General features: G+C 45.4%; 1 protein-coding gene and 1 non-coding gene across 3 annotated transcripts in view; one reads left to right on the plus strand and one right to left on the minus strand.

Annotated features, from left to right (window-relative positions):
• SUGCT (succinyl-CoA:glutarate-CoA transferase) overlaps positions 1-12534 on the minus strand; it is a 716497-nt gene that overhangs the window by 139990 nt on the left and 563973 nt on the right. The gene's annotated exons all lie outside the window — the stretch shown is intronic.
• Positions 12209-12320, plus strand: LOC129494465 (U6 spliceosomal RNA). Its single transcript, XR_008661358.1, has one exon. It is a non-coding gene; the product is annotated as a U6 spliceosomal RNA (small nuclear RNA).

Genomic DNA, 12534 nt, shown 5'->3' on the forward strand with positions numbered 1-12534 from the left:
AGAGAATCAGAGACACAGATAAGAGGATATTGCCATAGACTAGGCTAGAATGAGATGAAGCTAATTAAGGGCTTCCTGGAAAGCTTATTTATCTAGTCATTGACTTCAATCCAGTGAGAGCTCCAAGGGCTCCGTGAGACGTGCACACTCTATGCACTTCTCCTTCCCTCTTGGCTTTATCACAACCTGGAATGGGAAAGAAGGATTTATGAAAGGGTTGAGTCGCAGACATCCAGACCGACTTAGGTATAGACATCATTACTGCACAGAGTACCAAGGAAGCCTTTCAATCCTGGATCCCCACTTTGACACTAGTACTATTATGTTTCATGAAACAGCTCCCTGCTTCCTGTTGTTTTCTAAGATACTGTGCAGATCTGGGAAGTTTTACTGAGAACAAACTCTGTTCTCTAAAGCCGCAGTGTGAGGAATATTTTTTTTCCCATTTCATTTTTTTTCGAAGTGTATAAATAACGCTGTTAAACAATACCATAAAAGAAGACATTTGATATCATCTATGCTAACAACTCAAAATTTCTGCTTTGTTTTTTGCTCCCAATAAAGTCTATTCTTTGCTAAATTTTTATTGTCGGCAAGTTTTTAAATGCATGGAAAAAAGATTTCAATTCCAATTTATAACCCAAGCAAGTTTTAACATAGGAAGCCAATTCTTTCAAAAGAAACAAAAACCCACCAGAGCTTACTTTGAAACAATATTTAAAGCTTCAATCCACGGAGATTTCGAATACTCCTTTTCTCAGGTGGAATTCAATTTTCCCATTTATAAGCTTGCCGATGTTGGTGGCTGCAGAGTATGTGCCTGTGGTCAGGCGGTTTAGGGAAAATGGGAAGAATGAAGGTGCTGGTTTTAAAATTAAACCTGAATCTTTCACGTGCCTGAAGGATCATATCCAAAAGAAATTGCTTTCCTGGGGACCAAAGGTACTATCTCACCATTCAAAATACAAAGGGCCAGAAGTTTATTTATACCGTCTCCATGATTTGTTTCCCAGATCTGGCTTTCTACAAGCGTTTCCTTCAGGAAAACACACACTTTTCCTCCCTCGCAGCCCAATTTCCTGTAGGAGTGCCTCTTTCAAAAATGGTAATCACAGCATCATTCCTCTGTTTTCTAGTGACACACGCAACACTCCCATTCACACATGCAAAACACCTTTCAAAACAAAATGAGGATAAAGCAGAGAAAAGAAAGTAAAAAATTTTTCTTTTTCCCCAAACTGCCCCTCCTTATTAAAAAAAAAAAAAGTAGCTGTTGTTGTATTTTCATAGCTGATACTGGGATTTCCCATCTACACTCCTCATTTAAAAGCTGATTCTTCCTAGTGATAGATGTAGACTTAACTCTACCCAAGGTGATTATAGGATACTCAGGACTGCTGTTGGAACATGCCAGTGCTCTTGTGTTCCAAGGTGAAGGTGGCAATGAGGGTGGGGAGTGCTTCAGTTGTCAGAGCTGTGAGACGACCGCAGTCTCTGTGATGACTCCTTTAAGGAAAGGATCTGCTCTTTTGCCCTAAGTGAGGGTCTTTGGGGTTGTGTCTACAAAAGGAAGAAGGTGGTGGGGGAAGGGGGGGCAGCTGAGTTACACAGTCTTGCTTCCTGAACACAAAATTATCATACAAAACTATCTTGTAAACTCCTGGCAATGCTGTGATTTCCTCTAGATTAAGACTTAGCAAGGTCCCTAGAGACAGCTACCCAATGGAGGTGGTCTTGGGAGGAAGGCTAGTTGACCCCATCCCAGAGCAGCCTCTAGAAAGCTGGTGAGTGGACGTTATTGCCAGCAGAAGCCACTGCCATGACAATACCACTCATGAAGGAAAGAGGATGTTCCCACTTCTTGATTGCTATGCATTGAATATTTGTGTCTTCCCCAAATTCATATGTCAAAACCAACCTCCATTGTGATGGCATTTGCAGATGTGGCCTTTGGGAGGTGACTTTGGGAGGTGATTCATGGTCTTACAAAAGGCACCAGGGAGCTCCTTTTCCTTTCTGCCCTGGGAGGGCACAGCAAGAAGATGGCAGTCTGTGAACCAAGAAGTGGGCTCTCACCAGACACTGAATCTGCTGGCACCTTGGTGTTGGACTTCTTAGCTGCCAGAATTGTGGAAAATTTATCTTGTTTATGAGCCACTTAGTTTATGGTATTTTTTTTTTTAATAGCAGCCTCAACAGAATGAGACACTGGTCATCAGCTTTGTACTCAAATCTTATAATGATGCCATTTCCTCAATTCTAAGAGTCTATCACACTGACTTTTTTTTTTTTTAAGATTGATTGATTGATTTATGACAGACAGAGAGAGATAAAGAGGCAGGGACACAAGCAGAGGGAGAAGCAGGCTCCAAGCTGGGAGCCTGACGTGGGACTCGATCCCGGAACTCCGGGATCGTGCCCTGGGCCAAAGGCAGGCGCTAAACCGCTGTGCCACCTGGGGATCCACACACTGACTTTTCAAGAGGGGATAAAAATACCATCATGATTGAAGGCACACACTAATATAAATAAAGATAATATATTTGCCATAGAATAAAGGATATGTTATATAATTAGAAATGATAACAATCATAACAATACTAGACTATGTTGAGCCTTTCCTAGGCTGTACGTTTAAATGTATTATTTCATTTATTCTCATAAAAAGTCACAGCCCTCTGAGATAGATATAATTTTCCTCATTTTCAGATGAGGAAACTAAGGCTGAAGACAAAGAAAATTAAAGAAAATGATGGAACCTGGAGTTTTATGACTCTGATCTCACATCCAAGGCCCTCTGATTTTCTGAGCGGTGGTGCTGTGAAAGGGAGCTACCAATGAGTACAGCCTTCCCCATTGTCCCAGAAGGACCCAGGGATAAATTTTAAGGGAAAAGGCAATAATTTCACACCAAGACCCTGCTGTAGGCTCTGTTGTTTCTGATGGCATAACAATCCAATCCACTGCTGCTGAGACCCAAGTTTCAGTAGGTAATGTGGTGAACCAGAGGGAACAAGTGGCTCTGGGGCCTAAAAGATGTGGGATTTGTAATCATGTAGTACAGGAACCGAAGGGTGAAATTTCTCATCAGTGTCAACGCGGTGACTTGTGAAATAGATGGTGCCGGGAAAATTGGAAATTAGAAAATAGATCCTTTCCCTCTCAAACATCAGACTAAATTCCAGATAAACCGAAAGTTGGAATAAAAATGAAAATGTAAAGATCTTCATGGGGATAGAATAGTGCTGTATCTTGATCACGGTGATCATCACATGCATCTACATATGTGATAAAATGGCTTAGAATGAGGCATACCCATTGCACCGCTGTCAATTTCCTGATTTTGATAGTGTGCTATAATTATCTAAGACATAGTCACTGGGGGAAACTGGGTGAAGGGTACACAAGACTTCTCTACTATTTCTGCAACTTCCTGCGAATCTATAATTACATCAAAATAAAAAGTAAAAATAAAATTTGGGCACCTGGGTGACTCAGTTGGTTAAGCATCTGCCTTCAGCTCAGGTCATGATCCCAGGATCCTGAAATCAAGTCTGGCATCTGTCTCGCTGCTCAACAGGGAGTCTACTCCTCCCTCTACCCCTCCCCCTGCTTGTGCTCTTTCTCTCTTTCTCAAATAAGTGAAGTTTTTTTTTTTTTTTAAAGAAAACTTTCCTTAAAAAAAAGTAAAAATAAAATTTAAATATAATCATAAAAGAAATAGAATATAGTAAAACTGAATAGCTGAACATGGCATGGCTAAAGAGGTATCCAATTTTTGAAAAATGATAAATTTAACCACCCATAAGTGAAACATTTCTAATGTCCAAAAATACAAAATTGAAAGGCAGACACCCAGATGTTTTCCACATATATGACAAATGAGGGTTAGTTAATTCAGTATCCTTTATATACTGGTTAAATAGTGGACTCTGGTTGAAAGAGCCCGAATCCTGGGATTAAAAATCATGACTCTATCACTTGATAGCATGTGACTCAGAAAGTTACCTTCACTGAGCTTCAACTTTACCGTCTGCGAGATAAGGATGATGCTTCCTCAATGAGCTGGTGTGAAGATTAAAAGAGTCACTAAGGAAATAGTATCTGGAGCATAGTAACACATGCAGTATTAGCTAAGTTAGTTGTCGTTTCTGATAACTGATACCATTCAATACAAAAAAAAAAAAAAAAAGAAAGAAAGATAAATCCCTCTGTGATTCCAGACTCTCAGCTATTCAGGATCTGGCTGGGATAAACTCATTCTTGAGAACTCTGGACAGATCAGCCTGATAATAATGATATCCTCATGCTAAGTCAGGCTCGGACATTCATCCTGACAGCTGACGAGCTGCGCTAAGCAGGCCTTTACCCTTGTGGTCACCTTTGAGTGAGCTAGAATTCCCTGCTCTCTTCAACACGTCTACCTCTGTGATTATCCATCCTGCTTTCCATCTAAGGGAGCTTCGAGTCCACTGTAACTAGGTAATGGGATGTTGGTAAGAGCCCCTCATGCTGGTAACCAGTGTTGTCATCTGTGCTCTCCCATGCAATATCTCTGTTAATCCTCACGGTGTCCTTGTTGTGTAGGTATGACTACCTCTGTTTAGTGAAGAGAAGTCAGTGAGTGCCCACGATCACACAGCTGGCAAGTAGTAGCACCTCATTGCAAAACCAGTTCTTTTGAATCAAAAGCCTGGTCATTTCCTGACTGGTGTGATCCCCTTGGACCCACATTGTAAGCACCAAGCCCAAGCTGAGATTTCCAATAAGGATCTATAGGGCTCCACATTTTTCTAATGTGGAGTTTTGGACAACTTTGTTGACTCTTGATGGGCTTGACTGTTTTCTTCCTGACTGTTGTCAGTGTTCCAAATAGAAGTAGTTGCCATGCAAGTCTCATCTGGGCAAGTCAACTGCTGCTATAGTTAGACCACACTCTAGTGCTTTCTGTGTTCTGTAAGATGCTTTAGAGCTCTGTCTCTCCCAGTAGATTGGAGGCTCATGGAATACAGGGACCACATGTTGTCATTAGTTTGTATCCACTGAAAACAACTAGTACAGTGGACTATAACTGTAGATTGTTGGCCTCCTGATCTGGAACAATGCTTGAAAAGGCAGACTTGGTCCATGTTTCTGTTTGAGAAGCTTTTGTGTAGATGAATGACCTCCTGGATTATGAGTATAGAGACCTGAATTATCAGTTACCTGGGTACCAAGGAGGAGAAAGAGTATTTGCTCTGTTGCTAGCTCTTGGAGCTAAGAGTGGAATTCTCATCATCCTCATAAAATCATTATCCAGGGTGATCTTGGGCAAGTGATTAAACTATACTAGGGTCTCTTTCCCCACATTATGGAAGGAACTTACCATTTTTCAGGAAATCTACTCTGCAAGATAGCACCTCCAATCCTTCCGATCTCCAAAGACACTTGAGTATTTACAGAGAGTTAGGGCTTAGATTTGGTGTGGGCAACGGCCAGCACTCATGGAGAGGGTAGATACAGATAGGCATACACATTCATTCTCTCTCTTTCTCTTTTTCTCTCTATGCCCCACTCTTGCATATTTCTCTTTTTTTATAATACTCTATGTAGATATTACTTTGATGTTTTCCCTTGGAGTCACAAAAGGGGGCAGGAATGATAGAATGGCTTTGTTAGGTGTATGAAAAAAAACAAATTGCCTCTAGCCAGAATCCTTTTGCACGCCGTATGGGCTGGCTTGCGAGCAGCATGGTCTTTGACCGTAACACGTTCCATGTTTAGCTCTGGTTTACAGGTCAGGGCCCCACAGGATAAGGAACTGGCCCTTAAGGTAAAGCCATTTCAATGATCTTCTACGGAGCTGGGAACCCCACGTGGGTGCTTGTAGGGCATTAATAAAAACACCTTGCTCGACAGTCGTCTTGACCCTGAAAACATGGAGTCCTCATGTTGATAGATGACCGTGAAACTGCAAGTAGCTTTACAGTAGTTTGACCCCCAAAGCAAAAAAGGTTAAAGTGAGGTGGACTTCAGTGCCTTTAAAAATACACATAAATCTAACGTACCAACAGCATGTGCTCCAGACGGCAATGCTGAGCACACGGGGGAGGAAAAGCAGACAGATGCCTACAGCCCAAAAAGCTGAGAAGGTAATTTGTGGCTTTTGGAGGTAGTGAATAATGATTTAACGTGGTTTTCTCCACTTTGATGGTTTTACAGAAAAGTCACATGAAAACGTGCTTTCCACTCTATTATTTCCCTCACCTGAAACAGTGCCAAGTCCCTTTCACGTTGGGAAAAATATCTCAACAGAATCAACAGTCGGAAGCTGGATTTTAAATTTCTTCTAAACTTGCTCTGCAGCCTGCCTGCCCATCCAGGGACACAGTAAAGGCGCGAGAGCAATCCGGTCATTGATAATTCTCTCTCTACTGCCACCTAGACAATCTGAGGGAGACCTGGCTGCCTTCAGAGGGCCCTGCCTCCCGCAGAAGGCTCGGGCTTCTGGTGGCGGTGAGGGCTATTTTGGGAAGCCAGTGCTTGGCTGGGTTTACATAAAGGGCTGATGACAAAGTGAGAATCACATCCTGTGATGATGTAACCCAGGTGGGTCTCACAGTCGTCTGAGTCTCTGAGGCATCTCCAGCGCTTTGCCTTGACAAGCGTGGGTCAGCGAGGGGTCCTAAGAGTGGCCCAGAGGGGTACCGGGGCCTCCAGGCCTGAGGCTGAGCTTTTTAGAACCTGCCTCTCTTTAACTTGCTGTGTGGCTCCAGCCAGTACTTGAACTCCTACTTAAACTCCTACAAGTCCATTTCCTCCCCTGAAAGGCAGCGGAGAGGCCCCCACTCGCCCACGACACAGAACTTCTTGGTGGAGCTGTGGCAAGGTGGCACAGCATGGTCCGCTTCCCCAACTGGGCTGGGCCTTCTCAACAGTGACGAGGAAAATCCCTTGCTACCCAATGCAGCTGGTGGGATGAAATCCGGTCGAAAGGAGATCTGAGATGTACCTTCCCTCCGTGCCCAAATGGTTTGGGGGCTCTGAGCAACCCATCCCTGTATATATACCTCGGTTTCCTCAAAAAACATCCTGCCATCTTCCAGATAATCATCTGGCAAATACTATGCCCAGGGCCAACAATGACCTCTCCGGACACCTGCCTTTCAAGAGGCAGGCAGCAGTCAGGGCCCGCGAGCAGCACAGTGGTGCCGTGGGAGCCGCCGGCTGCCCTGCCCAGGCCGCCCGGGCCTCGGGGTGCTGCCGCGGTGGGTGAGCTCAGCCTTCCGAGGGGCCGGCCTGGCCGAGACTGGGGTGCCCCGCCACACTCACTTCCTAGAGCACAAGTTCAGCCAAAGCCACATTAAAAGATGGTTGCTTCACGTTGGCAGAACTTTTCAGGAGGCACCAAATGAGGGTGCGTGGGAGGGGGAGTGGGCAACAGTGTCAGAACATGACGAAGCCGAACAAACGTTTCCTGTCCTCACATTTAAAATCTCCGATGGGGGTGGAAGGCAGCCTCAGAGGCCCGGGGCTTTCCTGAAGCAACTATAAAAGGAAGGAATGATAAAAGGAGCCAGGGCTGGAGCAGGCTACTACCAGCCAGACCAGAGGGGGGCGGTGGGGGGGAGAAGTTTCCCTCCCAGGCCCGACCCTTGCTTGCAATCTTCAGGCCGGGGTTGCTGCAGGAAGCTTTTTCGAGGGGATGTGAGCTTTGGTTTGGTTTCTCTGGTGGCTCTCTTCTCAGTGACTGGCTGCAGGTGACCAGACCTAGTCTTCACAAGTTCCCACTGTAGATACACTGCAGAAGTCGGACAGCAAACAGAGGCATCTTTGCGCATCCCCCCACCTCCTGGGTGGTATCCCACAGAATGTATTACCTGCCCAGGAAGTAGCCCCTACTACCTGATGCCTCGCCCTCGAAGTCAGGAAAAGCATCTACTGGGACCGGGGCCGTAACTCAGATATAAGACCATCGACACAGTCGGTACCTAGGTTTCTTTCGTGTGATTTCTGAGACAAGGCAAAGTCTTAGAGCCTTCCCTCTGACATCTGTCCATTTCCAGCCGCAACAAAAATAGGGACTCACCGATCTGAAGCAGAACAAATGGAAAACTCTTCAAAATACCCAGATAGCATGATTGGCCTATTTCCATCAGCCTTCCAAGTTACTCAAACTACAATAGCCTACTGGGGATGCTTCCCATGATGGATTCTCCCTGAATAGATTCAATGCTTAGGTCTCACATTTCCTGACCACTTAACTCCTGCAATGTCAGATCCCGTGCAGCTAAGGCCTGAAAGACCCATCCCCTAAGGAAAAGAGAGGTTCTCCTGAATGTGTCCAGAGTCCCCAGGCCAAAGATGGGACCGGCGATGTGAGAGCAGAGCCGTGTAGCTAATGGCCATGCACTGTGCCATTTAAGACGCAGAGCGCAAGGCAGGCTTTCAAGAGGTTCACGCATCTCAGAGGCCCAGGGATTGTGTTTGACTCACATAGTTTAGAATTCTTTCACCCACACTTATCAGTGGCATCATCTGCTTTGTCCTTGTTCTACCCTCCCCTAGAAATTGAGAGACACATGCAGCTGCCTACAGCAACCACAGAGATTTCTCCAATAAAGGAAAGTCCACTGAAAAGGGGGAAAAAATGTTTCAGAAAGGCTCCAAGGGATGCCTGGGTGGCTCAGTGGTTGAGCATCTGCCTTTGGCTCAGATCGTGATCCCAGGGTTCTGGATCGAGTCCCGTGTCGGGCTCCCTGCATGGAGCCTGCTTCTCCCTCTGCCTGTGTCTCTGCCTCTCTCTGTGTGTCTCATGAATAATTAAACAAAACCTTAAAAAAGAAAAAAGAAAGAAAGAAAGAAAGAGAGAGAGAAAGAAAAAGAAAGAAAGAAAGAAAGATAGAAAGAAAGAAAGAAAGAAGAAAAAGAAAAAAGTTTCTGAGTTTCAGTGGCTTGGGGGTTAAATCAAATAATCGGGGTTCCAATTCTGATTCTGCTAACAATTAAATAATGAAATACACACTTTACAGATTTCAAGTTCTTTAACATTAGGTAATTTGTTTGACCTTCATAACAAACCTCTGAGCGAGGAGGGGAAACTTTGTCATCCCTAATGTGCAGATGAGCCAGCCAAGTCTGAGGTCTGCATAACCTGCCAAAGGTCCCATTTCTATATCGGCTGAGCTGTTGTCACGGTACATGGCCTGAGCTCCCTGTCTCCCCAAGTCCTGACCTCTCTTACCTGAACACACATGCCTACTCACTCTCCCCCCGTGTTCCCCTTAACAGCTGCTCTTAGCACAAGATAAGCTCCTCCCTGTAACTTGTCACTCATCTTAGTGACCCTCAAGGCCAGAAACTTCCTGGAGGACAAGGAGCATGTGAGGCCCATCTTGGATGGCTTGAGGACACGGCACTGCATCCGTCTTGCATACAGCACGCACAGCACGCGCTCCATAAATATTTGGCAAGTTAAACCAAACTGAATCAATCTGGTCACCAGGGTGGCTCACGGGTGGAGCATCTGCCTTCAGCTCAGGGGATGATCTAGGGTCCTGGGATCGAGTCCCACATCAGGCTTCCTGCAGGGAGTCTGCTTCTCCCTCTGCCTGTGTCTCTGCCTCTCTCTGTGTCTCTCATGAATAAATAAATAAAATCTTTTAAAAAAAACAAAACCTGAATCAATCTGATAAAATTGCAAAATAGGTAAATCTTAGCATTGCCCTTCATTCCATAACCCCTGGTTCTCAACCTCAACTCCTGCCTGTCAAAACCTATACTCCCAGATCACTCAAACACATAAACTGTCTGACTGATAGGAACTTAAAATGTTTTATGTCACTGCAGGTAATACTTGAACCCGGTGGATGTGGCTCTAATTAATTTCAGGCACAGCCAGAAAGTCTGGGATGACTTGGGAGTGTCAGGGCCTTCCCAGCAGGCCAGAAATCACATTTAGAACTTCCTGGAACTTCAGCCTGTACAGAAATCACAGGCATTCACAGTCACCCACCTTGGTTTTCCTCATCTATGAGTTGAAAAGCATGAGTCATAAACTGTTGGAAGTATTTTTAACTCACCAATTATTTGGATAGTAAAATGTAATGCTTCAACCCTAACTGAATGCTAGGGACAATCTTAGCAACCAATTAGACAAAGTTGACTTTGAAACCAAAGAACAAGTCCAAGAGAAAAAGAGTAAGCTATTTAAAAAGATAATGCTGATATCCTGATAGGTATAACTCCAAGCACCTGTGAACGTGCCGTGCAAACAATCAGGTGCCATTGCTTCTTCCTCTTCCGTGCAGACCGTGTGAGGAGGCCTGCCCCGGTGGAGGCTGCAGCCTGAGTACCTCTTGGCCCTGAGCCTGCACTCTGCTTACAGGTGGATTCATGCTAAGGCATCTATATTCTGGAAGATTCTGGAGCCTCACATCAGGGGTGAGCCCAACCCCTTGCCTTTGCTGTTTGCACTCTGAGCCACTAAGCTGCCCCTGCCATCTCCCTGTCCCTGGCAGCTCCAACAGCCTCAGCTCAGGCCACCTGAACCCGCAGGACTCACTCAACGGACATGGCCTCTCCCTCTCCCGTGGCCTCTAGGCCCTGAGGCCACCCTGCCCCGGCTATGCCGACCATTGGTTCCCCATCACGCTCTCTGCCCATCCCCAAAACTTGCTCGTGCTGCGCTTTGCCTCGAATGCCCACCCCAGGAACTCCCACCTGCCCTTCAAGACTCAGCTCACGTGACCTGGGAAGTCTTGCCTGAGTGCCAGGTTGAGTTTTAGAATCCCTTCCTCAAGCACAACGTTAATGACTGCATAGTAATTCGTGTTCACATCTCTAGTTGTGGCCTCAGAGTTCTGACAAATGTCTGGCACTTGTGAGAACCGAGGAAAGAGTGTGCCGACTGGCTAAACGAATGGATCTACTGCAATGAGGTGCAGTCCTACCCATCCCCTCAGACCCCTGGGAAAAAAAGGCCAAAAGTGCTTTGAGATGTTCCTCAGAGCCCAGCACAGTGCCCAGTGCAGGCTACCAGTTATTAAGTAACACTGGACCACATCATTCTTCCCTTGACCAATCTCTATTCATTTAGCCGTCATGTCTTGACTGTCTACTACATACACGCATCCACCAGGTATTATGGAAGAAATAACCAGCTAAACGGAGGGGCCAGAGGGGTCTAGAGTCAAGAGGAGTAATAGATTCATAAACAGAGGAGAGTCGTCCAGGTCTGAGTGCGCGGCCAGCTGCTCTTTGTAGGGGAAACAGGGAAGACTTAGCCACGGAGATGAGTGTTGAGGCAGATCTTAACTGATGAGCACACGGATATACTTTTCTTGAGCTTGTTTAGCTGTGTATGTGTGCCCGTGTGTGTGTTTTGGTTCTGTGCTACTACCATCCACAGAATACCCTGGTATGGATATTTATGCAAATGCTAATTACACACTAATTACACACTATAATCTAAAACTCCCCTTGGTTATTTTCTGCCAACACAACATCCTCTTGCACATCTCTGACTTTTTAGCTGTTCCTGGGATGACAGTGGTTTTAACATTCCGCAGACCCTGGTTTACCATCCCTGAACTGCTTCCTCTCCTGAGTCCTGTTAATCTCTCATGTTTATTACCAGTTATTCAGCTGCAGTCATCGTGAACAGTAGCGTGTTCTCCCCCACAGTAATAAATATTCATGTGTTTATGAAGTAACAAAGACAATGTAGCTGAGCATGAAGAGTTGATGTCAACAGCCAGGACTGAACGAAACACAACATTCAGTCGATTAGCATTCCCACATCTTCCTGGAGGCTTAATTGTTTCAGACAGGAGGCTGGAGCTCGGAGGTTGGAAGTTTTGATAATGACTACAGGATGGGAAGGAAAACAAAAGATACAATTGGCTAGTCTTGGCTCTGGGTGTCATTTCTGTTTCACAACAGCGTGTGGGGAAGAAACCTTTTCACGTTGTTTAATTTATCCCTTGGAGATTGGGATGGTCCACGAGTCCAAACAGGAGATACAGCCTGGACGGTGAGAAGCGGAGGAATTGAGGGGCTGTCTGCAATGGGGACTCCTAGTTTGAACTTGTATTCAAATGCACTCAATGCACCTATTGGCTCAGGGACAGCTACTGTAATGACACAAATATATATTTCTTTTTCCACGATTCCTGTCCGGTGGTGTCTAAGAAGCAATGCAAAGTTACTCTAGGAGTGCTTTGAAATAGTATTTGCTTCAGCGGTACGTATACTAAAATTGGAACGGTTCAGAGATTAGTGTGGCCCCTGGGCAAGAATGGCATGCAAATGTGAAAACAATCTCGGGGTTCTTTTTTTTTTTTTTTAAGAGTGCTTTGAAATATTAACAGGTATTTGCTGGACATGGGCTCCTGCAGGTGTGCATACAGAAAGCTGCTTAACCTCTCCAGGTCTGTCTCAGCATCTCCTTGAGGCAGGGCTTCTTAACTGGGGGCGATTTTGTGTGGGCTGCTCAAGTGCAGATGGCAATTTCGACCCCCACCTCCACCCCCAGCAACACCTCCCAAGTACTCA

The sequence above is a fragment of the Nyctereutes procyonoides genome, unplaced genomic scaffold, assembly GCF_905146905.1.
Source record: "Nyctereutes procyonoides isolate TBG_1078 unplaced genomic scaffold, NYPRO_anot_genome, whole genome shotgun sequence".
Lineage (NCBI taxonomy): Eukaryota > Metazoa > Chordata > Mammalia > Carnivora > Canidae > Nyctereutes > Nyctereutes procyonoides.